General features: G+C 45.2%; 1 long non-coding RNA gene across 1 annotated transcript in view; it reads right to left on the bottom strand.

Moving 5' to 3' along the window:
- Positions 1-5209: 5209 nt before the first annotated feature.
- LOC119259525 (uncharacterized) overlaps positions 5210-25040 on the bottom strand; it is a 31349-nt gene continuing 11518 nt past the window's right edge. Inside the window, exons 2-5 of the long non-coding RNA XR_008554146.1 lie at positions 10655-10779; positions 8865-8979; positions 7333-7976; positions 5210-5776 (exon numbers count right to left, since the gene is read on the bottom strand). This is a non-coding gene — a long non-coding RNA (uncharacterized LOC119259525). The remainder of the gene's footprint in view (positions 5777-7332; positions 7977-8864; positions 8980-10654; positions 10780-25040) is intronic.

Genomic DNA, 25040 nt, shown 5'->3' with positions numbered 1-25040 from the left:
AAGGAGAGCACAAGATTTTGATCTCACCAGGAAATTCCCAACTAACACAAGTGGAAGAGTAAAAGTTCCAAGTCCATTTCAACAGCCCTGTACCTGCACCGGCTGTCCAGGGGCATTATCCGATAGCAAGGTATGGTCAAAGACTCACCCTGCTGTGTAGACCACCACCGGAGCCTCTTCTGAAAGGAGCTGCTTCTCAGGGAGTAATTGAGGGAGCAGGCTAACTGCTCCCTTCCCTTCCCCTCCCCTGCCCACACCCACCCAAAGGCCATTCTCTCCCAAGCTGTTTGGCAACTCTGTTCAAGACAGCTTAAGGTTCAGGAGTGGATCGGGAACAGCGAACACTCTGGCAATACTTTCCTCTCCCTCGAGCCCAGACTTCAGTGGGCGTGCAATGTGGCATTTTGCTTCCGATCAACCACTTCCCCAGCAATTCGCAAGAGAAAAATAAGAAACTCTAACAGCAGAAGAGCAGACAGACCCCAAGGGCTCCCCACTCTGCCCAGGGAGAGGCTCCTGGTGATCTGGACCCACCAGTTGCTGGTCGGACAAGGTAGAACAAGGCAGGTTTAATCTGTGCTGCTCACTTCCCTGCAGATTGGCCCCAGACCAGCCTGGAGGTTGAGGAGGTAGATGTGCAGGCCTGGAGGCTTACGATCGACCTGCAGGTCGGCCCCAGCCCAGCCTGGAGCATAAGGAGGTCGCCGCGCAGTCTGACCCCAGGCAGCCTGGAGGATGAGGATGTCCACTTGCAGGCCAGCCCCAGCCCAGCCTTGAGGCTGAAGAGGTTGACCTGCAGGCTGGCCCCAGACCAGCCTGGGGCTGAGGAGGTTTACCTGTAGGCCAGACCCAGCCCAACCTCGGGGCTGTGGAGGTCAACCTGCAGGCCGGAAACAGCCCTGCCTGGTGGCTGAGGAGATCGACCTGCAGGCCGGCCCAAGCCCAGCCTAGGGTTGAGGAGGTCCACCTGCAGGCCAGCCCCAGCCCAGACTGGGGAATGAGGAGGTCGACCTGCACGCTGGCCCCAGCACATCATGGGGGCTGAGGTGGTCAACCGGGGAGGCTGGAACAAGCCCAGCCTGGGGGCTGAGGAGGTCGAACAGAGGGCCAGCCCCAGGCCAGCGTGGGGGCCGACAAGGTCGACCTGAATGCCGGAGTTAACCCAGCCAGGGTCTGAGGAGGTCAAGGTGCAGGCCAGCACCAGCCCAGCCTGGGGGCTGAGGAGGTCGACCTGCAGACCGTCCCCAGCCCAGCCTGAAGGCTGAGGAGGTCGACCTGCAGGTCGGCCCCAGCACAGCCTGGACACTAGGAGGTCAACCTGCAGGCCGGCCCCAGCCCAGCCTAGACACTGAGGAGTTCGACCTGCAGGCCGGCCCCAGCCCAGCCTGGACGCTGAGGAGGTAAACTTGCAGCACAGCACCAGCCCTGCCTGTGGGCGAGGAGGTCGACCTGCAGGCTTGCCGCTGGCTAGCCTGGGCTTGAGGAGGTCGACCTGCAGGCGGGCACAATCCCAGCCTGGGGCTGAAGAGGTCGAGCTGCAGGGTGGCCCCAGTCCAGCGTGGACACTGACGTGGTCGACCCGCAGACCAGCTCCAGCCCATCCTGGACGATGAGGTTGACCTGAAGGCCGTCCCCAGCTCAGCGGAGGACGTCAACCAGCAGGCTGTCCCATGCCCAGCCTGAAAGCTGAGGAGGTCGACCTGCAGGCCGACCCCAGCCCTGCCTGAACGCTGAGGAGGTCGACATGTACATTGGCCCCAGCCCTGCCTGGGGGCTGAGGAGGTCAACCTGCAAGCCGGCCCCAGCCCTGCCTGGAGGCTGAGGAGTTCGACCTGCAGGCCGGCCCTAGCCCTGCCTGGGGGCTGAGGATGTCAACCTGCAGGCCAGCCCCAGCCCAGCCTGGACGATGAGGTCGACCTTCAGGCCGGCCCCAGTGCAGGCTGGATGCTCATGTCGACCTGTACGCCGGCACCAGCCATCCTGGAGGCTGAGGAGGTCCTCCTGCAGGCCGGCCCCAACCCACCCTGGAGGCTGAGGAGGTCGACCTGCAGAAATTAGTATTATTGGTTCTGGCCTCAGTGTAAGTGCTGGAGATGGAGCATCTAGAATACAAGCTGAGGGATCGCCAAGGGGTTTCCCCTGTTTTTACGGTCTTGTTTTCTTCATCATCCTCCACTTAATTGACAAATGATAAAAAAAAAACATGTCTCTATCCTGACACAGAATTATTCAGGGCTCCTGAGAATCTTCAGCATAGAGTCCCCATGTGGGAACTTCCGCAGGTCCAGCCGCTTCTTCTCTGGCCCCTAGAACTTCCCGCCCTCTACTTCACTACAGAGACATTCTGAGCCTCATCCTCTCTCCTCTCAACTGTTGAACATGCATTTCACTGATCTCGGAAACCTTTCTGCGCTCAAACAGTTCAAGTCTCAGCAGAAAATACCACCTCCTCCAGAAAACCCCAAATGTCCTTGCAAAGAAAATCCATGTGGTTCTTATAATGACCTTTATCAAGATACATCTTTCTAAATCTGTTTCTCAGGCTAGATTGGGATGGTAACTTGCCTGGAGTCCCTCCCCGGCACTCAGGGAATAGAATGTGCCTGATGTCCAGGGTTGAGTTGGGGATTCTTAGATTAAGGGCAGGAAATATGGTATATTCCTCTTTCTTGATCCTTTGGGTATAGACGTTCCAAATGGACTCATGACTGAGGGAATAAATAAAGGAGCTGTGTTTCCCCACCTTAGAGGATTTGTGCTTGGTCCTCAAACACATGTGCATCTAATCCACAATGCCCACCTATGGCATTCTATAAGGGGCTCATCATGCCTTGACACCCCAGGAAGCCACTTGCCTGTACCCCCTCAGCCTGGATGCTACCTTGGTTCCATTTCCTCCTCCAGGCTATTAAACTTGACTCCAGAAGCTTCCTCTGCTCCAGGTAACTCGTGGATGAGATGGGCCCCACCCCCAAGTTGCTTACTCCTGGGAGTCCCTGGGACTGGAAGGTGTGGGTCGTGTGTGGTTTCAGCTGGAGAGCTGCACCCATGACCCACAGATAGTATCGGCCTCTGAAGACCCCCCTCTTTGTTTCTCACACAATTCTGGGCAAACAGCCCTCATCATCCAGTCAAGGTGGACCCAGAAGTGGGAATTTGAAAGAAGATATGCAGGTGGGGGTTCAAAGGGTTCTCATTTCACTTTTGTATTCCAGGTCTGCCTCTTCTAGCCTGGAATGTTCACTTTGTCATCGATGGGATGAGGTGACAAGCTTAGGTGACTTGAGTCCGGGGGTGCCCTAGAGTTGGTAACTGTCACCTTCTGGGAAGCAGTGAGCTATCGCCGGGAAGTGACATCTGATTCCGAGGAAGTCGGCCTTTGTGACGGGGTCACCATCGCACCAACGGACACTCTCTGGCAAGTGTGTGAACTGCTACAACATAAAAAGTACAGGCCAGTTTGATTTCCCAGGCTCCAAGTCCTCCGTGGGGTTCTGGTCACACTCGCTACACAAACCATCTGCAGCTTTGCTCCGGCATCTGTTATTTACTCGCTGTCCCAGGCGGAATTAGAGCCCATAACTCACCGGCGTCCACCCCCTTCTCCGCGGACAGCATCATACCTCATCTCAGCAGTGGCTCCCTGGCCATCCATCAGCCATTCCAATTTAGGAATCACTTGCCAAAGTGGACGTTTTTCTTTGGGGATTATCGTTATACATCCATGTTTTAAATTTGGGGACTACGCCACCATTTTGCTAAATGTTTTTTTTACCTTTTTTTCTTTTAATCTCACATGTCTCACACTTAGAAAGGGCCTGCTATTCCTCCCCAGTTTTTCCTTCCTCCCTTCATGAAGAACTCTGATAAGCCATCAGACCACATAGCCAACCCCTTTTGCTACTCTGGGAAGTCACCCCAAGCAAACCAATAATGAGGATCTTCTACCTCAAGGTCCTCAATGAGAAAGACTACTGATCAGCCGTTAAGCTTGAGCACACTGCAAAATTTCTCTGTGCCTCAGTTTCCTCGAAGATGAGGACTGATAGAGCTTAGTCAAGTACTGGGGATTGCTGGGCCCCATTGAAGAAGGAGGGTCTGAGTGTGCAAAGGTCAAAAGAGAAAGAGAGGCATTTGAGAACTGGCGGACTGGAGTTTGTCGCAGCTGGGATCTAGGCGCCACGTGGAGGGCAGGAGTGACACGGAGGCGGCACGGGGCTTGGATGGTGGAAGGTTTTGAATGCGTGTAAAGATATTTGGATATTGTGTCAATGTGATAGGAAGTCTTTGAAGGTTTGAAGGGGAGCTATGGGTTTGTTTTTAGAAATGCCAGTGCCAGAAGTGTGTAGATTAGGTTGAAATAGACGCAGAGTAAAAGAGAGAGAATCCAGGAGGGGCTGCAGCAGGCGAGTGGGTGAGCGTGTCTGGAGGCCTGAACTAAGGCAGGACAGTGGAGGAGTCATTAAAGGGCTCCTGAGAGCCAGGAAAGGAATCTATCTGCTATCACCAACGCTCGAGGCTCTCAAGTTTCTGGATTGGACAACAGGATGAACACCAGTGCCACTCGCCAAGGTAGGAATGGAGGGATGGTGGTTTTGGCTATGCTTTTTTTGTTTTTTGTTTGTTTTTGGAAAGAAAATGAGAAAAGTGAATTTAGGTTGGGGATATTTTGGGTGAGTGGTCCTGGGACACTCGAGAGAAGTTTCCAGTAGGGAGACTTCTCAGGAAAAAGGAGAGTCATCAACATATAGAGTCTGTGAAAGCTAGAAACAGATGGAGGATAAGATCATTCAGGAAGCAGGTGTCATAGGAGCAGATGAGACCCTGGGGAGCCACTGATGTCAAGGAGAGAGACCATCAAGGAGAGAGTGACCGTCAAGGAGGAGGAGTCAGTTGTTCCGACAGTACCACAGGGAGCAGAGCCCAGCAGAGCCAAAACCAGAGAGGGACAGGCTGAGAAGAGGCTGGAAAAGGCAATAAGTAGAGATGAATATCACATTTCGGGAGGTTCCCTTGTGAAAGCAGAGAGGCAGTGCCAAAGGAGGTTATTGATCAGTGGGTGGGTTGTGATTTTATTCTTCAATAACCTTTTTGTTTTGGAATAGTTTAAAATGTATAGCAAACTGGGCTGCAAAAACAGTTCCAATCCCCATGTCATTAACATCTTACATTACCATAGTATATTTATATCAAAACTTGGTATATTACTATTTACATTAAAATTCGGTACATTACTGTTAACTAACTTCCAGAATTTATTTGAACTGTTGTCAGTCCCAAGATCCAACCCAGGGTGGTACCTTGCGTGTAACTGTTGGATCTCCCTGGTAGCTTCTGGTTGGTCTTTCTTGTTTCCATTATTGTGTACTGGCCAGGGGGTGGGTACTGACCAGGGAGCTGCAGAGCAGCCCCAGTCTGAGTTTTCCTTGTGGTTAGCCAGGGCTGTGGGTTTGGGAAGACAATAGCACAAAGGCATCCTTCTCATATCAGGCAGTCATGTGGCCACACCGTAACACTGATGATAGCTGCTTTAGTTAATATTTCGTTCCCTGTGAAGTTTTTGCTCTTCCTTCACCAGACTCTGTTCTTTAGAAGTGACTTCCTAAGCCCAGTCCAAACTCCAAGGCAAGAGAGGGGTGCAGGGGGGGAGACAGCTTTTCCTCTTGTTTTGCTTTTTAAGATGAGAAAACATCTTCCCAGCACAACACGTAATCCTCATCATTATCTCCTTTGTCTGAAAACTGTGACATCTGAGTCTCTGGGACACAGCAGAGCACTAAATCACATGAGATTTTATTTTTGTATGTTCATTATTTCACATGTGTTAGTCAAGAATCTGAGCAAAAGCAATTCAGTGCTGCCTGAATGGGGCTCATGTGTCTCCTCTTCCTGGACCTATGAGGATCCCACGTCCTATTCTTTTTACCTATGGCACCATCACTTAAATTCTGTCACAGGTGACATTTGACAAAACTTAGTCAGATCAACTAACTCCTGAGGCCCTTGCCTGTCCCTGCAGGTGGAATCCTATCCTCCACCCTGACTGCTGACAGATACATCAGAAGGGCAGCAAAGGGAATAAATTGGGCTCTATACCAACGGCAGGCTCTGGTGTGTTAAGCAGGAAGACAGGACAGGGACAGGATGTGACAGGAGGACCTAAGTGTGCCTTCCTGGCTGCTCCTCATGGTGCCTCTGCTTTGGCTTGAAAGCTTAGAGCTCATCTGAGGAAATGGCCTCTAAAATGTTCCCAACCAATATGCACATCAAAGACCTCTTTACAGACACATCACCCAAAGCAGTGATAGTGAAGGCAAAGATAAACAGCTGGGACTACATCAAATTAAAGAGCTTCTGCACAGCAAAAGAGACAATAACAAAAACAAAGAGAAACCCCACCAACTGGGAGAACATTTTTGCACCCAACACTAATGATAAAGGACTGATCACAAAAATCTGCAAAGAGCTGATGAGACTCAGCACAAACAAAGAAAATAATCCAGTCAAAAAATGGGCAGAAGAGCTAAAAAGAAACTTCTCTGAAGAGGAAATGCGAATGGCCAACAGGCATATGAAAAAATGTTCAACATCACTTGCAATCAGGGAAATGCAAATCAAAACTACCATGAGATACCATCTCACACCAGTGAGAATGGCACATATTAAAAAAACTAGCAACAACAAATGTTGGCGAGGTTGTGGAGAAAAAGGAACTCTCCTGCACTGTTGGTGGGAGTGCAAACTGGTCCAACCACTATGGAGAGCTGTGTGGAGATTTCTGGACCTACTAAACATAGAGCTTCCATAGGATCCAGCAATTCCACTCCTAGGTATTTACCCAAAGGACACAGAAACATCAATTCCAAAGAGCACCTGCACCCCTATGTTTATAGCAGCACTGTTTACAATAGCTAAGCTTTGGAAACAACCCAAATGCCCCAAAATAGATGACTGGATCAAGAAGATGTGGTACATATATACCATGGAATATTACTCAGCATTCAAAAAAGATAAACACATGCAATTTGCAGCAACATGGATGGCGCTGGAAGGGATCATACTCAGCGAAATAAGCCAGAAAGAAAAAGAAAAATACCGGATGGTCTCACTCATAGCAGGAATCTAGAAAACTTAAATAAGGGGCCAGGAAAATGAATAACTATAAGAAAGTGAAAATCAAAATCAACAAAAATCTATGAACCAGAGACACTTTTGGGGGGGGGTGGCGGGAGGGGAGGAATTGGGGTCAAAATGGGGGGGTTGCAATTGTATGGGGAATATAAAAATAAAATTTATTATTAAAAAAATAATAATAAATAAAATGTTCCCAACCTGGTACTTTGCTCAGAAACTCTGCAGGCATATGTGTTGGAACAAGAATCGTCTTTCCCTCTTGACTATGCGTGTAAAACAGATGGGAAGTCCATTCTAAGAAAAGGATAAGCAGGAGATCTGGACCCCAGGATCATTGCTACAACTAGCTGCTTCTGGGAACCAGAGCTCACCATTGAACTTCCACAGCTCACCTTTAGCCTTGGCGAGGTGAGAGAGCTGGGCTGACCACAATCAGTTTCATTGAATTCAGTTCCATCCCCCAGCTGCTTTAGTAAGCAGCTGCCATTCGATTTTGTTCCTGGGGCATCTCTGTTACAGTCGTACAACAGTATGATTGGCCTTGGCAATGCAATGTGGAAGCCATAGCTCAGAAGAATCACATGGAAAAGGAATCAGGGCTTCACAGGTCAAATTCCAGCTTGGAGAGTCATGCAAGATAAATGTGGGGAAGCCCAGTGGAAAGAAGGGGCTCTGAACCTCTCAAGAGACGCTCTGTGTTCCTTCCCAGGGGGCAGAGGCCCGGCAGCCCTCAGTCGCCTCCAGCCCCGTCCCATCAAGTGGGGTTAGCTGGCCGTTGAGCTCACATGACAGATGACTCTTGGGGCCTCCAGAGTGTTCTCCAGCCATCACTGGGCTGTCAACTGCAAACAAAAGCCATTCATTGCCCTCACCTCCTCTCCTGAATTTTTCCTAACTTTGTAACATGCAAAGCACAAGATGGGCCATGATCATTTGAGGTCCCCCAATGCCTGCCTATCTAGAGCAACCGTATTTTTCTAAAAGTCAAAAAATCAGGTCACATGACGTCACCAAGAATATTTTTGCTATTCCTGACCTAAAAGACAGTCTATGCAGTTTTGTGCTAAAATATTATTTCCACATGACTTCAGTGGCTTCTCGCACTGTCCCAGAAGTAACCAAACAAGCTGAAATTGTGGCCATCATAGAAAGTTTGGATGCGGGTCTGCCGTGCACATGCCCTCGCTTCTGCCCTCCCTCTTACTGTTACAGGCCACTGCTGCGAGAGCCAACATGCTATTAAAGTGAAAGGAGGAGGAAGGAAACTCCTGGTCACGTGTGTCTGCAGGCAGTGTTGGCTGGGGGCATGGTGGGATTAAGAGTATGGGATTGACCCTCTGTCCCCAGTGTCAGATCTGCTGATAAAAAAATATCCAACCATTAGACACCCATCATTTTAACACAAATGTTTATCCAGAATTAAAGAAAATCCCCAAGAGTGTCTAAATGCAATTATTGTGGTCTTCAATCATTGACACTTTGAGGACAAGGTTGATGTCAGGTGGGAGATTTGGGAGGGAGGTAAAGTGCCGTGTGTGTGAGACTAGAGTGTTGGCAGTGGGGCCCTGCTTGCTGTCTGCCGCAGGTTCTTTAAGAAATGGACAGCTTCTAGTTTCCTAGTGCCATGTCAGAGTGCAAGGTCCTGTCGGCTTCCTAAAATCTGAGAAAGAGAAAGACAGGGACAGAGAGACAGAGAAGAAACCCCATGGCCATGGCCGCAGCACACTCACCTGGCACACTGGGAACACGGGTCACCTCCTCAGTGTCCACAAGAGCTGGGAACCCAAGACTGAGCTGTGTGCTTGGAATTCTGCAAGGTCAGAAGGCAACTTCTAACTTCTTGGCCTGCTGGGGGGGGTCTGTGGTTACTTTCGGCTAAGCAGGTCTTTCTGCAGATTGACAGGAGGTGTAGGGGTGAAAGGGTAGCATGAGCATCCAGGCTGTGAGAAAGAGGAGAAAATGGGAACTGGGGATGAACACGTGGGGTCGTGAGACTGCCCCAGTGGCCACCATCCCGGGGTTCTGGGTGAAGTGACTCTCCTCCTGATAGAACAGCTCACATTCTATGCTGTTTTCAGCTGTCTTAATGTCTTTCAAGGCAAAATGATCTAAAATCCATCATTTTATTAGACTCCCCTCAAAAACACCCCACAAAACTATGAGCTTAGCAGGAATTCCCATCCCCATTTCTCCAGGGGCTCAGGGACTTTAGAAAAGACCCCCATTGAAAACTTCACAGGGTCAGTGGAAGTCACTTTTTTGTTTTTGTTTTGTTTTAGGATTTCTGGGAGGCATCTTCAAGAAAAGTCTGCTTGAGCCTCCCCGGTGGCACAGCTGTTTGAGTGCAGGGCTGTCCGCAGCCTCTGCAACATGGGTTCAGTTCCCGGCTGGCCAGGGAGATACCCACATAACGCGCAGACCCCTCCTGTCTCGCCTGCTGCTCCCCTCAGCAGTGTTTTCGGGTCAGTCTGTCTGTTCTGCTCCCTGCTCTGTCTCTGGTGAATCCTCTCACCCTCCCGCGCCTCTGGCCTGTACCCCAGTTCTTATATAAATAAAAATAAATCTTAAAAAAAAAAAGAATAATCTTCTCAACATTTATTTCACTCTCTCATCAACTGGTCAAACTTCTGCTCCCAAAGAACATATCCACCCAAAGTTCGGAATCGGGTCCCTGCTCTTCTCATTGGCAGGACAGTAGCTCCCCAACTGTGCTTCTCATGCCAAGCTCCCCCTGGGTTTCTGAGTATCTTTGAGCGGAGTGGGTGGGGGCCTTAGGGCTCTCCCCATGACTCAATCTGAACAGCTCTACTTTCTTCTGCTTTATTTATTGGTCTCTCTGTAGGTATTAAAAAATGTTTGAGAACTACTATCAAACAAGCTCTCGTCTACAGTGTTATTTCCAGCCGGAACCCACATTCCAGTTTCTCTACATGACATGCCCATAAATCTACTTCAGCCTCCCAATAGAAGCAGGAGGACAGAAGCAGCCTGTTGGTCCTCACGACATACTGTCATCTGTCACATCAGGATGCCTCCAGGGGGTCTTAAATCCAGAGAAACAAGAGAGCAGTCATTTCACATCTTAAGACCCCTTTGATGAAAGAAGTCTCATTACCAGGCGTGCACAGTAGCTAGTATTTTACATAGACTAACTGGCCTGTTTTCATTCCTTTTAAATACCCAAAGGCATCCTACCTACATGAGTTGCTGAACGCCTTCAAACCATGGTCGTAAAGACTATTTGCACACGACACAAGTGCTAAGGAGCACCTGAAACCACTTTGCTTCTATTTGTTTTGCCCCCTAATATGCACACTGGTATATTAGTGTTTCTTTTGAATCCTCTTGGGTTTGGATATAATACACCCAAGTTTTAGTTCAAATTGAGTTTTCACAGCTGGATTATAAACCAATGGAAATGTTGACCCAGCACCAACGGTATCATTCCAAACAGGTGTTGCTTTAATTAGCCTTATCGTAAAACAAAAATTAAAAATTAAAGGAAAACATTTTCATGTACCTCAAGAGTTTCTGAAGGTCTTAAAGGGAGCAAGCAAATCATTGAGGACTTTTGAGGCTTGTGTCCTTTTCTCAAAGGCTCTCTTACAAATTCTGCAACACTTCTGAAGCTGCAATAATACCCCACTGTTTAAAAGGAGAAAAAAAAAGTTGGATTCCCTGGCTTGTTTGCCAGCAAAGGAGAACGTTTTTAAATAAAAGCAGAGAGGGCCTCCCTAGTGGTGCAGGGGTTAAAGACAGCACTATCAAGCTATCAGCAGCCACTGCAGCAAGAGTTCTATCCCCGGCCAGCCAGGGAGCTGACCCACATGGCTCAGCAGACCTCCCGTGCCTCGCCCACCACTCTTCTCGGCAGTGTGTTTCAGTGGATCCACCTGTTCTGCTCCCTACTCTTTCTGGTGGATCCTCTCACCTATGCACCTGTGGCCTGTACCCCAGTTCTTGTATGCATAAATAAATAAATCTTTTAAAAAGTTAAATATATAAATAAAAGCAGAGAGGCTTCCAAAGCCACTCACTGAGATCTTAAATGACCTCGCCTCAGACAGGAAAAGACAAAAGGCCAGTCTTCCAAGTCACTCCTGACCTTAAAGGGGAGGATCCCTGTTTTCCACCCAAGACAAAGCAGTCTTAGGTGGTTTAACTCAGCAGAGAAAGCATATCTCAGTCTGTCTTGCAAAAATTCTACCCCCAAGGAGTATCTGAGCTCATTGCTTCCCACACATGAAACCATTTAGAGAACAAGTTAAAGTTGAATGTGAATTAGTTCAGGTGTGTTGACATTGTAGCAAGACAGCACACATTTCCTTTAGCTCTGGGAAGTCTTGGATGACTTCCTAGAGAAAGCGGTGCAGGACTAGAGACTGAGGATGCAAAGAGAAGCTGTGGAGCATCTCGAGTCAGGGTGCTGCATCAGGGAAGGCTGAGCACAGTGGCTCTCTAGCTGTGTACACCAGCCACCAGGAGGGCTGCTAAAACAGATCACAGATTAGATTACTGGTCACCCAGAGGTTCCAGTTCAGTGGATCTGGGGAGAGGGTCCAAGAATTGGCATTTCTAACAGGTTACCAGCTGCATGTGGAGGCTGAGGTCCTTAGATTGCACGTGGAGAATCGCTGATGGAGACAGAGGATTGTGCGTGGCTCTCGGGGCTGGTGTAGGTGTTGACTAAGCAGTAAGAGCATTCGAGAAAAAAGTAGAAGAGTAGAGCGTGCACTTCCTTAAAAGGATCTTGGATTTAGAGAGTGGAATAGATCACTTTTTTTTTTTTAAATAAATTTTATTTTTATATTCCCCATACAATTGCAGTCCCCTTATTTTGACCCCAATCCCTCCCCTCCCCGCCCCCACCACCCCATAGAGTGTCTCTGGTTCATAGTTTTTTGTTGATTTTGATTTTCACTTTCTTATAGTTATTCTTTTTCCTGGTCCCTTATTTAAGTTTTCTAGATTCCTGCTATGAGTGAGACCATCCGGTATTTTTCTTTTTCTTTCTGGCTTATTTCGCTGAGCATGATCCCTTCCAGTGCCATCCATGTTGCTGCAAATTGCATGTGTTTATCTTTTTTGAATGCTGAGTAATATTCCATGGTATATATGTACCACATCTTCTTGATCCAGTCATCTATTTTTGGGCATTTGGGCTGTTTCCAAAGCTTAGCTATTGTAAACAGTGCTGCTATAAACATAGGGGTGCAGGTGCACTTTGGAATTGATGTTTCTGTGTCCTTTGGGTAAATACCTAGGAGTGGAATTGCTGGGTCCTATGGGAGCTCTATGTTTAGTAGGTCCAGAAATCTCCACACAGCTCTCCATAGTGGTCGGACCAGTTTGCACTCCCACCAGCAGTGCAGGAGAGTTCCTTTTTCTCCACATCCTTGCCAACATTTGTTGTTGCTAGTTTTTTTAATATGTGCCATTCTCACTGGTGTAAGATGGTATCTCATGGTAGTTTTGATTTGGCATAGATCACTTTTTATGCTAAAAACAAAGGATTCACTTCCACCTTAACCCTCTTTCCAGCTACCCTATGAGCCTTGTCCACCTTCTTTCTCAAAAGAAATGAATGATGTGTAATGCGTGGTGCTGGAACTGTGTTAACTCTGTTAGTCCTCAGAAGACATCAATGCAATAAAAATAATCAAGACAGTACTGATGATGGTGGCCACTGTGTGCTTTCCACTGACTCAGCACTCCTGTGCCTCTGCATCCTAGTAGGCCCAGGCAGAATTCTGCATGTCACACAGAGAGGTATCTTCTCACAGAGATAAAGTCTTACTGGAAGATACTAGCTTCTCTAGTCCTTTCTATTACTTGGCTTAAAGGTTTGATGCTTTTGAGGTACAAGGAACAGAGATACACTAAGGAAACTCAAATGACAGAGACTTGCCATTAGACTGGGTAGGGAAGAAAGAAATATGGAAGTAACACAACTGGGCCTTTTGAAAATGCCACACAACTTTATGGCATCTTTAGTCATTACTTATTAATAATTTTTTAGGTAGTATTCATTCATTTCCAGACAATTCCCTCTGTGAAGTCACCTTTATATCAGCAGTGACTAGCACAGTGTCTTGCACATCAGCATACCAATAAACATTTGGTGGATGATTAATAAATGAATCAACATATTATTTGCTTTAAGGATTTTTTTAAAGATTTATTTATTTATGCATACAAGAGCTGGGGTACAGGCCAGAGATGTGAGGGTGAGAGGATTCACCAGAGACAGAGTGGGGAGCAGAACAGGCAGACCTACTGAAATACACTGCTGAGGGGAGCAGTGGGCGAGGCAGGAGAGGTCTGCCGCACCACGTGGGTTGCTCCCTGGCTGGCTAGGGATTGACCTTGTGCTGCAGAGGATTCAGACAGCTTCATAGGTTGCATCTTAACCCCTTGCGCCACCAAGGAGGCCCCCTGCCTTAAGAATTTTTAATGGCACTTATGCAAAGATTTTAGAATGAATGCAAATCCATACAAAAGCTTGCATAATCACCTATATCTTCTTTTTAGCTTGATTATTGTTCTGAGACTATAAGATGGATGAACTCAAAAGGTAACTGACATGTGCAATGTGGTATATCATTGCCCGGGAAAAAGAATGAAGGGGTTTTAATCTCACACATTACAATTCATTGGGTATACAGACATAAGTCATTTCACCATGCTGAATTTTAATGTATTGTGTTGTGCTATATTCTAATATTAAAATTTAAACAGGGGTTCGTTGACTTCAAAGATCCTGTCCACCTATCTCTAACTTTCTATACATACAGAATATTCAAAAGCTAAAATAATTTTTTTAAAATGATTTAAGTCAGGGTTTTTATTACTTTTAATGGGAAATATTAAAATGATAATGGAGTATTCACTGTTTTCTCCTGCAGCTACTTTCTTTAATGTCTACATCTCAAATTAGATTAAATTCTTGAGAATAAGGATGGTTTATCTTGTTTCGCTTGGTGTAACCAATACCTGAATCAGGGAATGGTACAAATCAACCTTCAGTAGATGTTGACTATGAAGAGATAGATGAATAGCCACTACTCTTCATGTATATAGAGATAAGTTTAATAGACCTTATAGCTGGGTTTCCTAATACCATCTTCAGTTTATATGATTCACGAGGAGTGCTCCCAGTACCCAACATATAACAAATTTGATTCAAAGAAAAGGACACAAAGCTATCAGAAAAGGGAAAAGGTGCCTGTGACATGGTTTGGAAGGAACTAGGTGCAAACTTCCAAGAATCTTCTAGAGAAATCACTCAATATATGCTTAACTCCTATAGCAAGAAGTTGTAAGATGTCAAATGCTTTCCTATCAGGGAAGTTCATTTGGAACTCAGCACCCATGATACTGATTGTGTACTAACTATGTAGACACTCTCTGTCCAACACATACCAACATTCCAGACTTCCAGAAGGAAAACAGGTGCTCAACTTGAATCAGTTCAGGTATGGTGAGCCTTCTCTTCGCGGTTCAAGAAATGGTGGGAACATTCTCAAATTTTAAGTTCCCAGAGGGGTATCAACTTTGCAAACAGGCATTTCTAATGCTAAAGATCTCAAGTCTGCTCTATTAACTCTGTTTTGTGCTCCCCTCCCATATCGTATGTCTGTTATTATTACCAGATATTTCATTTCTACATAGCTTTTAAATCCCATCAGGCATCATTGTTATTGCTTGTTGGAGTCAATATTCTTTTGATGAAACTTTCCATTGTTCTTTTCTTCCTGCATTTTCTATTTACTAGTGATATCTCTCAGCTTTTATCAGGAGTATCTTCATTTCTTATCCATTTTTGAATGATGTTTTTGCTGGTTGTAGATTTCTAAGTTGGCATTTATCTTCTTTCAGCACTTTAGAGATATTTTTGTAGTCACATAGTCTCCTTCATTTCTGCTGAGAAGTGGTCTTAAATTTACTCTTTCGTAAGTAATATCTCTTTTTTCCACTGGCTACTTTTATTATTTTCACTTTAGTTTTTGTTTTCTGGAAGTTTTACTGTGCTATGTCTAGGGATTTGAACTTGCATGGTTTCTTGAATCAATTCTTTTCCATTTCTTGTCAAGTATTATCTCTGCCTTATGCCCTCTCTGATATTAAACTCATGTTAGACTAGTGGCCCCCAATTAGAGACCATATATTTATTTCCCCTATGACAAATACACTTCCCCTACATTTATTTGACTCAAAATGTCAAATAGTGAAGAAGCTTAGAAACTTTGTGTTAGAATTGCAACTTCTCTGTCTTTATATTCATTTTTATAATTACCCTTCTTTAACCTCCATGCTTCTCTCCAATATTTTTTACTAACCTATCTTCAAGCTCAAAAAGCCCTTTGGCTCTGTCTAAATCACTGTTCAATCCACCTGTTAATTTCCTAATATCAAATATTAGAATTTTCAGTTCTAGAATTTCCACTTGGTTATTTTATATAGATGCCAGTCCTCTGATGAAATCTTTCATATTGCCAGTTCTTTCCTTGAGCAAATTAATCACAACTATTTTTTAACCCACATCTAATAATTCCTGTGTCTGAATCACCTCTGTATTCTCTGGTATTTTTACTAACTCATTTTTTTCTCAGCATCCCTGATTATTAGTTATTGAATATCAATACTGAGTATAAAATGTCTAAATGATTTGGGTTTTCTTTAGGAGAGGATGTAACCTCTCTATTGCAAAGCAGGAGGGAGAAGTTCACAACCAGAGACTGAACTGATTTGAGACTGGACTGCCTCTCTTCCTCTGCTTGGCTGCCACCAGCACAGGTAACCCTCCTGAGAGCCGAGGTATCTCCAATGATCTCTTTTTTCCAAGTTCTAAGCGCCATTTTTAAAAATTTGTCAGCCTCAAATACCTGCCAGAAACTCTGCTCTGCTTTTCAGCTGCTTTCTGTTTCACCAATCAGCCTCCTGGTTTTACACAGCTTGTCAAACGCCTGGAGAAAAAAATGTGGTGCCAAGTATCAGACTCACCTCTCTGTACCCTCCTTTTCTTCAGGATCTTGGCCCCAATTTTAGCTGTTTAGTCCAGAATTCCAATCTTTTTCTCATTAGTCCTTAATAATCCCAAAATTCTACCTCTTCTCTGCCCATTAGAAAGCTCCTCCACTGGCTTCTCAACTTCTTTACCCTAACCCAAAAATTGCTAAATGTCCTGAGTAGGAAGGAAATCAATGTGCTTGCCTTGCTGAATTTCTCTGTTCTCAAGCATCTGGCCCCCAGGTCCTTGTGGTATCAGTAGCTCTCTTATGCCTTTGGACACTTTTAAAAACCAAGCTTTTAGTTGTTCTTGGCAGGAGTTAAGTCTGCCACAAGTTACCCCATCATAGCCAGAAGCAGAAGTCTATATTTAGGAATTTATTTAGACATAAGGAAAATACTTAAGTGTTTTCTATAAATATTGTTGGATGCTACACTGGGTCATCACAGGCAGAAATAGTCTCCTGCCTCCTTTAAAAGCAGAAGGAAATTTCCAGGAGCTTGGATAATTGACTAGGCTGGCACAATAGGGAGGAGGTTGCAGGGGGAGAGGCAACTATATGAAATGTTTTTTTTTTTTTCATGATTTCCTGTGACCCCCATGGATCTCTAATTCCAGCCAATACGCAAACACTTAAGCAGAGTCATACATTTTCTTCCCACGGTTCTCATTTTGTTTTGCACGTAATTCAAAGATAGAAGCTTGCAAATCAAAGTAAAAGAACTAACACACAAGTGCTACATGTTTACATGATGTTCCCAGTTTGATTACAGTGAGGCTATAGAGCAGATTTATATTATTGTATTTGTATCTCATGCTCTTCTCTCTAAACATGGAAAACAAATTTTCAGTAGGATGGAGATTTGAGGATTTCATGCAGTCGAAGAATTTCAAACCCCAGCTTTTCAGCAACATTACACTTGTGGCATCTCAGGCCTTTTCCAGTGTGTTAGAAGGTGACAGGCCCTGTGTGTTATCAGTGCCATCACTGAAGGGCCTTTAGCATACTTCCTGTCTAGGGAGTGAGCATATTAAGTAGAGGTAAAGGCTACAGGTGTGAAACCTCATTCAGTTTAACAGCCAGGGAGGTCATTAACATGCCTTTGCAGGCCCTGCACACCAGAGGCTGGACCCTTCAAGTGGAGGAAGCCCTCCCAGCAGGAGGCCCGCACACTGCTTGAGGCAGCTTCCTGCCAGCAGCAGCTCCCTGCTTGACCCTGCAGAAGTTGGGGGTCACGAGAGACAATAGGCACTTCTCTGAGGTGTTTCTAGTATGTGATAGACTCTCTCTCCCTTGCCTGACTCTCTTGTGTGTCTCTTTTAGATGAACCCTGAGCATGTGGGTCTCAGTAACCATAGCTTGCAGGGAAGTTAATGTACCCAGAAACCTACACCTGCGGGGTCAAATGCCCCTAGCCCCCCCCCCAGCTAATTCTGTGACCTTGGATCAGGCGTTCTATGCCTGCGTGTTCCCTTAATAAACGAGGCATATGGGTAGATGACCCCAACAACCTCAGCCTCTTGAAATAGATCATAGATTCAGGGTTCCATTTAAGCAAGTAGTATGTGTGTAATATGCATGCCACATGTATGTGTGCAGTATGTATGTTTGTAGTCATTCATTTTTATTACAATTTTCAAAATTTTCCCATTTTTGTTTACAGTAACAAAACTATGATTTAGGGGAATTGGTTCACGTCTGTTCACATGCATGTTGTTATACCACGCCCCCCACTGTTCACATGTATGTTATACCACGCCCTCCACCAAGCACCCATTATCCTCCGCCACAGAACATTGGGGCCTCTCTCCTTTTGCTCCCCATCCCCCATTCTCCTACTCTGGTAGCTTCAATTCTGCAGTCAGAGTTATAGGACATGTTCTGGTTTAGTTTTGTCTGTTCCTTTTTCTTTTCTTTATATTCCTTATATGAGTGAAATCATCCGATACTTGCCTTTCTCCTCTTGCTTTATTTCATTTAGTATAATCCCTTCCAGTTCCATCCATATTGTCACAGATGACAGGAGTTCATCTGTTTTGCTGGTTTGTTTTATAGCTGAGAGGTATTCCATTGTAAATATACATCTTCTTAATGCACTCCTCTGACTTTAGGTACTTAGGTTGTTTCCATAGCTTAGCTTGTATAAATACTGCTGCATTGTACCTAGTAATGCATATTCCTTAGAATGAGTGTTTCTGCATTGTTTGGATAAGTACCAAGATATGGAACTGCTGTATAATGTGGTGGATCTAATTCTCGTATTTGGGAAACCTCCATACTGCTTTCTGCAGGGGCTGCTCTACATTTTCACCAACAGTACAGGAAGTTCCTCTTTCTCCATGCCCTTGGTGACTCCTTTCAGACAACTCAAAAGCAGGGTACCAGGAAAGGGGTCTCATTTCTTGGGCATGAGCTCTGCATTGTGGTGGGGAATTTATCATTAGACCTGACTTTTTGGCATATCTCTCAGTCTCTGCCAGCTCACGTTTTGTATAAGATACAGATAGAGCTACACATGTCCTATTCATTTTTCCCTCATTTGACCACATATTTCTCAGCAAAATATGAGAAATCTTTTCATAACTGAAAATATAACTATATTCAACAATAAATAATTGTTAAAATTCTTCTAATGGTTACATTTTATTATCTTTATGTAAGCCATGTAAGGCCGAGCTGCCTGGTGTTCCAGGTCAAAATACAATTCCATTCAGGAGCGATCTCGGATTGCATTAAAGAGAAGTTGCAAAAATTCTTTATTCTTTAAATCTGAGAAAATAGCAAAGAGGTTGGCAATGCATAATCATCAAAATTTGCTTTACACTTGGGCCTCCCTCGTGGCGCAAGGGGTTAAGCACAACACTGTGAAATGATACGCAGCATCTGCAGCATGAGTTTGATCCCCGGCCGGCCAGGAAGAAACCCACATGGCACAGCAGACCTCTCCTGTCTCGCCCACTGCTCGCCTCAGCTGTGTATTTCAGTAGATCTGCCTGTTCTGTTCCCCACTCTCTCTCTGGTGAATCCTCTCACCCCCTGAACCTCTGGCCTGTATCCCAGCTATTGTATACATAAATAAGTAAATCTTTAAAAAAAAAATTTGCTTTAAGCTATTATCTTTCTAAAATTTCACTCATCATACCTTGGCAGCCTTAACCAAAATCCCTTTTCTCACTATCTTGAAACTGCCCTGAATGCTCCCAACACTCCCCTCTCTGTGGCTCTCACCTTTTTCTGACTCCGCTTTCCTCCCACATGGCTAAGTCACTGCTTTTGCTCCAGCCGACTGCCCTGCAGAAGGTGGGTCACCTCAGCTTCTCATAGGTTCATTCAGGTCCTGTTTTCACATTTTTCAGATCAGCACCCCAACCCCCAGGGCCAGACACCCCACAGAACCTTCTGTAAGAGTCCACACCTGACAGAGGGCTGCAAGGGAGGCTGAGGCAGGAAATGGTTGCAAACACTTATATCTTAAAGCCCTTTAAAAAGTGTCACGTTTGTTCTATGAAAGCTTCACGTAGAAAAAGCCACGAATACATATACACATCGCACATCATTTCAGCCACAAATCTCCGACTCTAGGAAGAAACTTAAACACGTGCATTCTCTGTGCTAGCAGCTAACCAAAAGATGGTGACCTAGATGTGACGTGTTCTGGAGAGATTCGTTTCCAGGTTCACGCAAGTCATGTTTATGCTGACACATCTGGTCGAGTTGCCCGTGTGTGTGAAAGCACCCAAATTGCTTCTTCATCCTTCTCTTTACCTGTGAGGAGGCTTAACAATCATTCCTGCTGTATAAGTGATTTCCTGGGGACTTACAGAAGGAGGTGGTAAGTGACTTTACATATTCTGATTTCAGATTACAGAAATTAGCCACTTGGTCGAACTTCTTTCAGTGTTACTCCTTTTGATATCACATGTGCACGCACACACAAGCACACACAGAAGCTAATTGAAACATGGCCAAATATTACACATGCGCAGAGTATTCTATATATATATGTGTATACACACACACACATATATATATATATATATATATACAGTCATGTATTAAATCAACAAAATCCAAATAGCTGCTCAGTTTTTGTTTCCAGAAGAAGCCTTGACCTTATAAGAGAATAACACTACTGCTGGGCCTGAGCTAGGAAGCCCGCATCCTGCTTCCCCCACACTGATGTGCTTTGTTTACCAAAGCACTTGCCATTTTACATTACTATTATTTTCATTTTCTTCATCATAGGAACCTCAAAGGAGAGAGGCTAATGATATTCCCCCAGCCCCTCCTCACTGCCCCCGGCCTCCTGCTGGGAATGCAAGCAGCTCAGATTGATTGAACTGACTCTGCAAGGCCTTCAGGAACATTAATGGAGTTGCTACTTTAAGCAGCTGGAGTTGCCATTTGCATCTCACCCTGTCTTACTTTTTTTCCTCAAAAAAAAAAAAAAAATGTTAAAAAGCACCCACAATACCCTGGGGGAATTTTCCGGGACAAGCTGCAGGTGCTATGGATATTTTCATTTAATAATCATTCTTGCAATTCAGCACATTTGTAATCCATGTGGTAAACTCTGACTTACATTTCTCCCAGTGGACGCTGGCCAGATGCAGAAAGCAAAGAGCCTGGTGCGGGTGGTGCCCCTTCTCTCTTTTATAGTCCGTGCATTTGGATGTGTTTAGCATGATCTGCGAGCCCAGGGTAAGGAATGTGCTGTGTTTAAAAGTCCCTTTTGTTGACATTAAGCAATCATAAATACACTCAGAAATTACACTCCTCGCATTTATTGCGGCGTGCTCTAATTGGATGGCCTGCTCATGTGATATCATGAGGAACAGATGCATGTGTTTGGCAATCCCGTTGGGTTCTGAAGCGGAGAGGCTCGGAGAGCAGCGCATTCCTAACATCTATGGATTGTCTCATATATGTCACCACGTCTTCCCACCAGGATTGCGTTCCCCACACACTCCAAGATGGTAACTTCCCAATCTGTCCAAATTCTATTTGGAATTCTCCTGGACTGTGTAAATGTCAAGGCCAGTTTCCTTTCCATGTGAAGAGCTTTGAAAGGAGAACTGTACGCCCAGCTCCCTCGTAAATACAATCCAGAGTGTCTTCTTCTTTTTTTATAGGTATGTGTATGTGTCAGAGGCAGGAAGTGTTTGGCCAAAAGTAAAAAAAGAAATCCCTTTTCAAGAATAACGTTCCCCTTATTTTCACCACGTAAACAAAATGTTTCAGCCTGCACTCAGCCAGGTTCCAAAGGCTGCGTTCATCTGGCCGAGATGCTCTGAGGCTGCCTGAGATACAGTCTCTCCAGGTAGCGAAAGGCACCACCGGCAGGCCTGGGTGTGGGCACCAGCAAGGGCCCGGTGGAAAACAGATGGCCCACTTAAAGGAGAAGCTCAAGAGAGTTTTACAAGGGACTATGTTCCAAGGTAGGAACAGAGTTACAGGAACAGCCCAGAAGTGGGGTCTCAGGGGCTCAATCTATAGGACGCCATTATGACTTCTAGACCAGGAGGAGTACAAGCAGCTCTGTAGCCAAGGGAGATGGTGGGGAATGCAGTGCCAGGGTGGAGCCACAGCCCGTTGTGGGCAGTGGGGGAGTCAGAAGAACAATACCCCAAACTTCTATAGCCTCTAGGTTGGGCCTCCCATTGGTCAAAACCAACTGATAACCAGTGGTCAAGGGAGGTAGCTTAGCTGACAGAACCTGGAGAGACCCATCTCTGGGAACACGGTCATCAGAGTGGACAGGCTGGAGAGGCCAGCAGCAGGAATGGGCCCCACCACAACTTTGACATATGATCAATCCCATCTATTCCTCACATGACTCTATGGCAGTTACGGTTCCGTCATACAGAGAGGGAAGCAAAGGGTCAGAAACACAAGGTGAGCTACTCAAACCTGCCCAGACAGGCCATGGAGCTTTCCAATGACAGAATTGCAAGACTTCTTCACGGAAACAGGGAGGTTAAGTAATCATGGTCCCAAACAGCAGCTTGGCAACTCTTTCATTGGAAGGTTCCATTTCAGTCTGGAAATGTTAATCACAGATTGTGAAACACAGTATCCAAATCAGACTGTTCCTGTGTCTCAGACAGGAATGAGAGTTCAAATGTTGAGATGTGTTAGATCATCTAAAAAAAAAAAAAACTATTGAAATATATTCAGTCCTTGAGTTTAAATGGTGAGAGTTCAGATAGACTGGCAAGGTCTGTTTGGAAATAGAATTACAGGGAAAAGCAGAGCCCCTGGAAGCCATGTCATATACAATAATCACAAATTTAGATATTTATAAAAATCTCTGGGACAGTATTCCCCTTAAATTTGCACCTTCATGCCTTTGGCCTGGGAAACTAACTACACATGTTCTTAGTTGTTGATTTTGATGATAGCTTAGAGAAATTAACTTATTTCTCTTGGACAGGAGAGAAAAAATATTGCAAATTTGAAAATCACAACAGAAAATCATACGTCTGCAAAAAGACTATTCATAGCGGCTTTACTCAGAATTGTTACAAAATGAAAACAAGCCTAGTGTTCATCAACAAAAGGGAGAATATAGCATTTCCAGAGAAGAGAAGCATACTCAGCAACAAAAAGGAATGAACCACTATCATATGCAAGGACATGAGTGATTCTCAAAGGCAGTCTAAGCTGAAGGATCCAGACTCCAAAGAACACACAATGTGATTTCATTTAGATGAAGATCAATCTTAGACTAAACTAATCTGTGGTGATGGGAACCAGGAAGCTGGCTGCCTGTGGGGGGAAGGCTGACTTAATTGTAAAGGGACATGGGGGTGCTTTCTGGGTGCTGGTATTTATATTTTGTGTCTGTTGGTTGTTACAGGAGAGTCTGTAATTGTCACAAGTCATCAAAATGAATATTTGAGATTTGTGCATTTTACCAAACAAACAACTACAACAAACATAAAGGATTTCCCCTACTCTTGCCCCTCACTGCCGAGAGTAGCAGCAGAATTCCTCTGTGGGATAAATACACTGATAGCTATTTCAGTTTGTGAAAAGATAGTCCCAGAAGTGGACAGAAGTCAGAGAGAGCTTAACTACTGCGCATGACAAGGAGGGTATGTTGGAGGGTAAATGAGAACAGAGGAGAGGGAGGCGAAGCAGAAGAGAAAACTGAACTGATGGGGGGGTTGGGGGGACGGGTATTATGAGGAAATATCAGCCAGAAAGAAATTCTTTGTGTTTAGAGGCAAAAGACTTTAATGTATTATAATATTGCCCCAAACCTACAGAACCAGAAATACATAAAAATAAAATTCAAGAAATATTTTAAGACATGAAGGAAGAGAGCTTGGGCACAAGAAAAGAGAATAGCCATGGGCATGAGCTGCTAATAGAAAGCAGGAAAGCACTAGCTGGTGAGTGTAGAGTGGTTTGTTCCAGAAGTCATGGAAGCCTCAGGGTGAACATCAAACCTCCTGCTCCTCTCGGCCACCCCATATTTGGGGTATGAGTGAAAGTATCATAAACTCATTTATTTATTTGTTTATTTGCTTGTTTCATAGAAAAACTGGGGTGTAGGCCAGAGGTGCAGGGGTAAGAGGATTCACCAGAGACAGAGTTGGGAACAGAACAGGTGCATCTATTGAAATACACTGCTGAGGGGAGCAGCGGGGAGACAGGAGAGGTCTGCTGTGCCATGTGGGTAGCTCCCTGGCTGGGGACTGATCTCAGGCCGTAGCAGTGATAGTGCTGAGACTTAACCCCTAAGCCGCCAGGGAGACCCTGTATTATAAACTTAATGGACAGAGTGAATTCAAGTGACCTAAGGTGGTTACTGCAATTTGCATTATGTATTTTTTAAGTTTGGTCACTGTTTCAGTGATGTCGTTTTCATGCTTATCTATCTAGTGTCACAGATTCTAAGACTTTTTTTTTTTTTTTTTGACTTTTGAACTACTCTGGAATGTAAAGCATCTTATAGTTGATAGTGTGTTGTGGATTACTTGTCAGCATTTAGCCCCCTTCACTGGTTTATAAAATAGTATTGTGTGTTCCAATCCGGTGTCCTGGGTGCAGGTTAATTAATGAGAGCTTTGCTTCCCTTGCACCGAAATCCTGGTGAACGACACCCTTGGTGTAGTGTCTGGATTGGGGCTTCTTCCTGGTTCCTCTCACCCTCTGTGGCAGCCCTGTGGCTCTGATGCAACTTGGGGTTCAGTGAGTCAGAGTTGGGGTGGGAGCAGCTGGGGCTGACTCACAACTGTGGTGTCAGGGAGAGAGAAAACCTCTAGGGGGAAGGTGGTTTTGGGGATCAATGACTTGAATGGGCTTTTTGCTTAAAACAATGACAGCAGAAACTAGCCCTTACGTTTCAGCACACTGCTTTTAGCCAAGAAGCGAGAACTTGGGTCAGGAGTGTTCCGGGGTTTAAAAGAAGGTCTTCAATGGAACGTGTCAAGGTCATGGTGCGACGTCAGAAGAAATAAAGTAAATGACAAGAGTGAATGAGTTGGAAGCTCATCCTTGCTTTCCGTCATAGACCTGCCACTGGTCCTCCAATGTGTTCTTTAATTACTTTGTCCTGAGACAGTCCAAGCACCACCTAATTTTTCTTACCCATCCTGGGTCTTCGTCCTTTATATCCACCCTGTACACATGAGCAGATCACTGCTTTCAAGCACCACTCTGATCTGCTGCTTTTTTTCTCAAGGGCCCACAATTAGTGAATAAATCTCATACCCCAATGCCTTTGGGATGTGACACTAACCACCCTTCCCAACGTCTTTCCCAACATACCCTATTTTGAGGCCTACACCTCAACCCAGAGGTCCCCAAATCCAGTCGTCATATGAGGAACCCAAGGTGAGTCTGTTAAAAATCACAGATGCCCAGACCCACCCCTAAGACTGGCAA

This window comes from Talpa occidentalis, unplaced genomic scaffold (genome assembly GCF_014898055.3).
Source record: "Talpa occidentalis isolate TD23 unplaced genomic scaffold, MPIMG_talOcc4v2.1 talOcc4.5, whole genome shotgun sequence".
Classification (NCBI taxonomy): Eukaryota; Metazoa; Chordata; class Mammalia; order Eulipotyphla; family Talpidae; genus Talpa; species Talpa occidentalis.
This window is presented reverse-complemented; position numbering and strand designations above follow the sequence as displayed.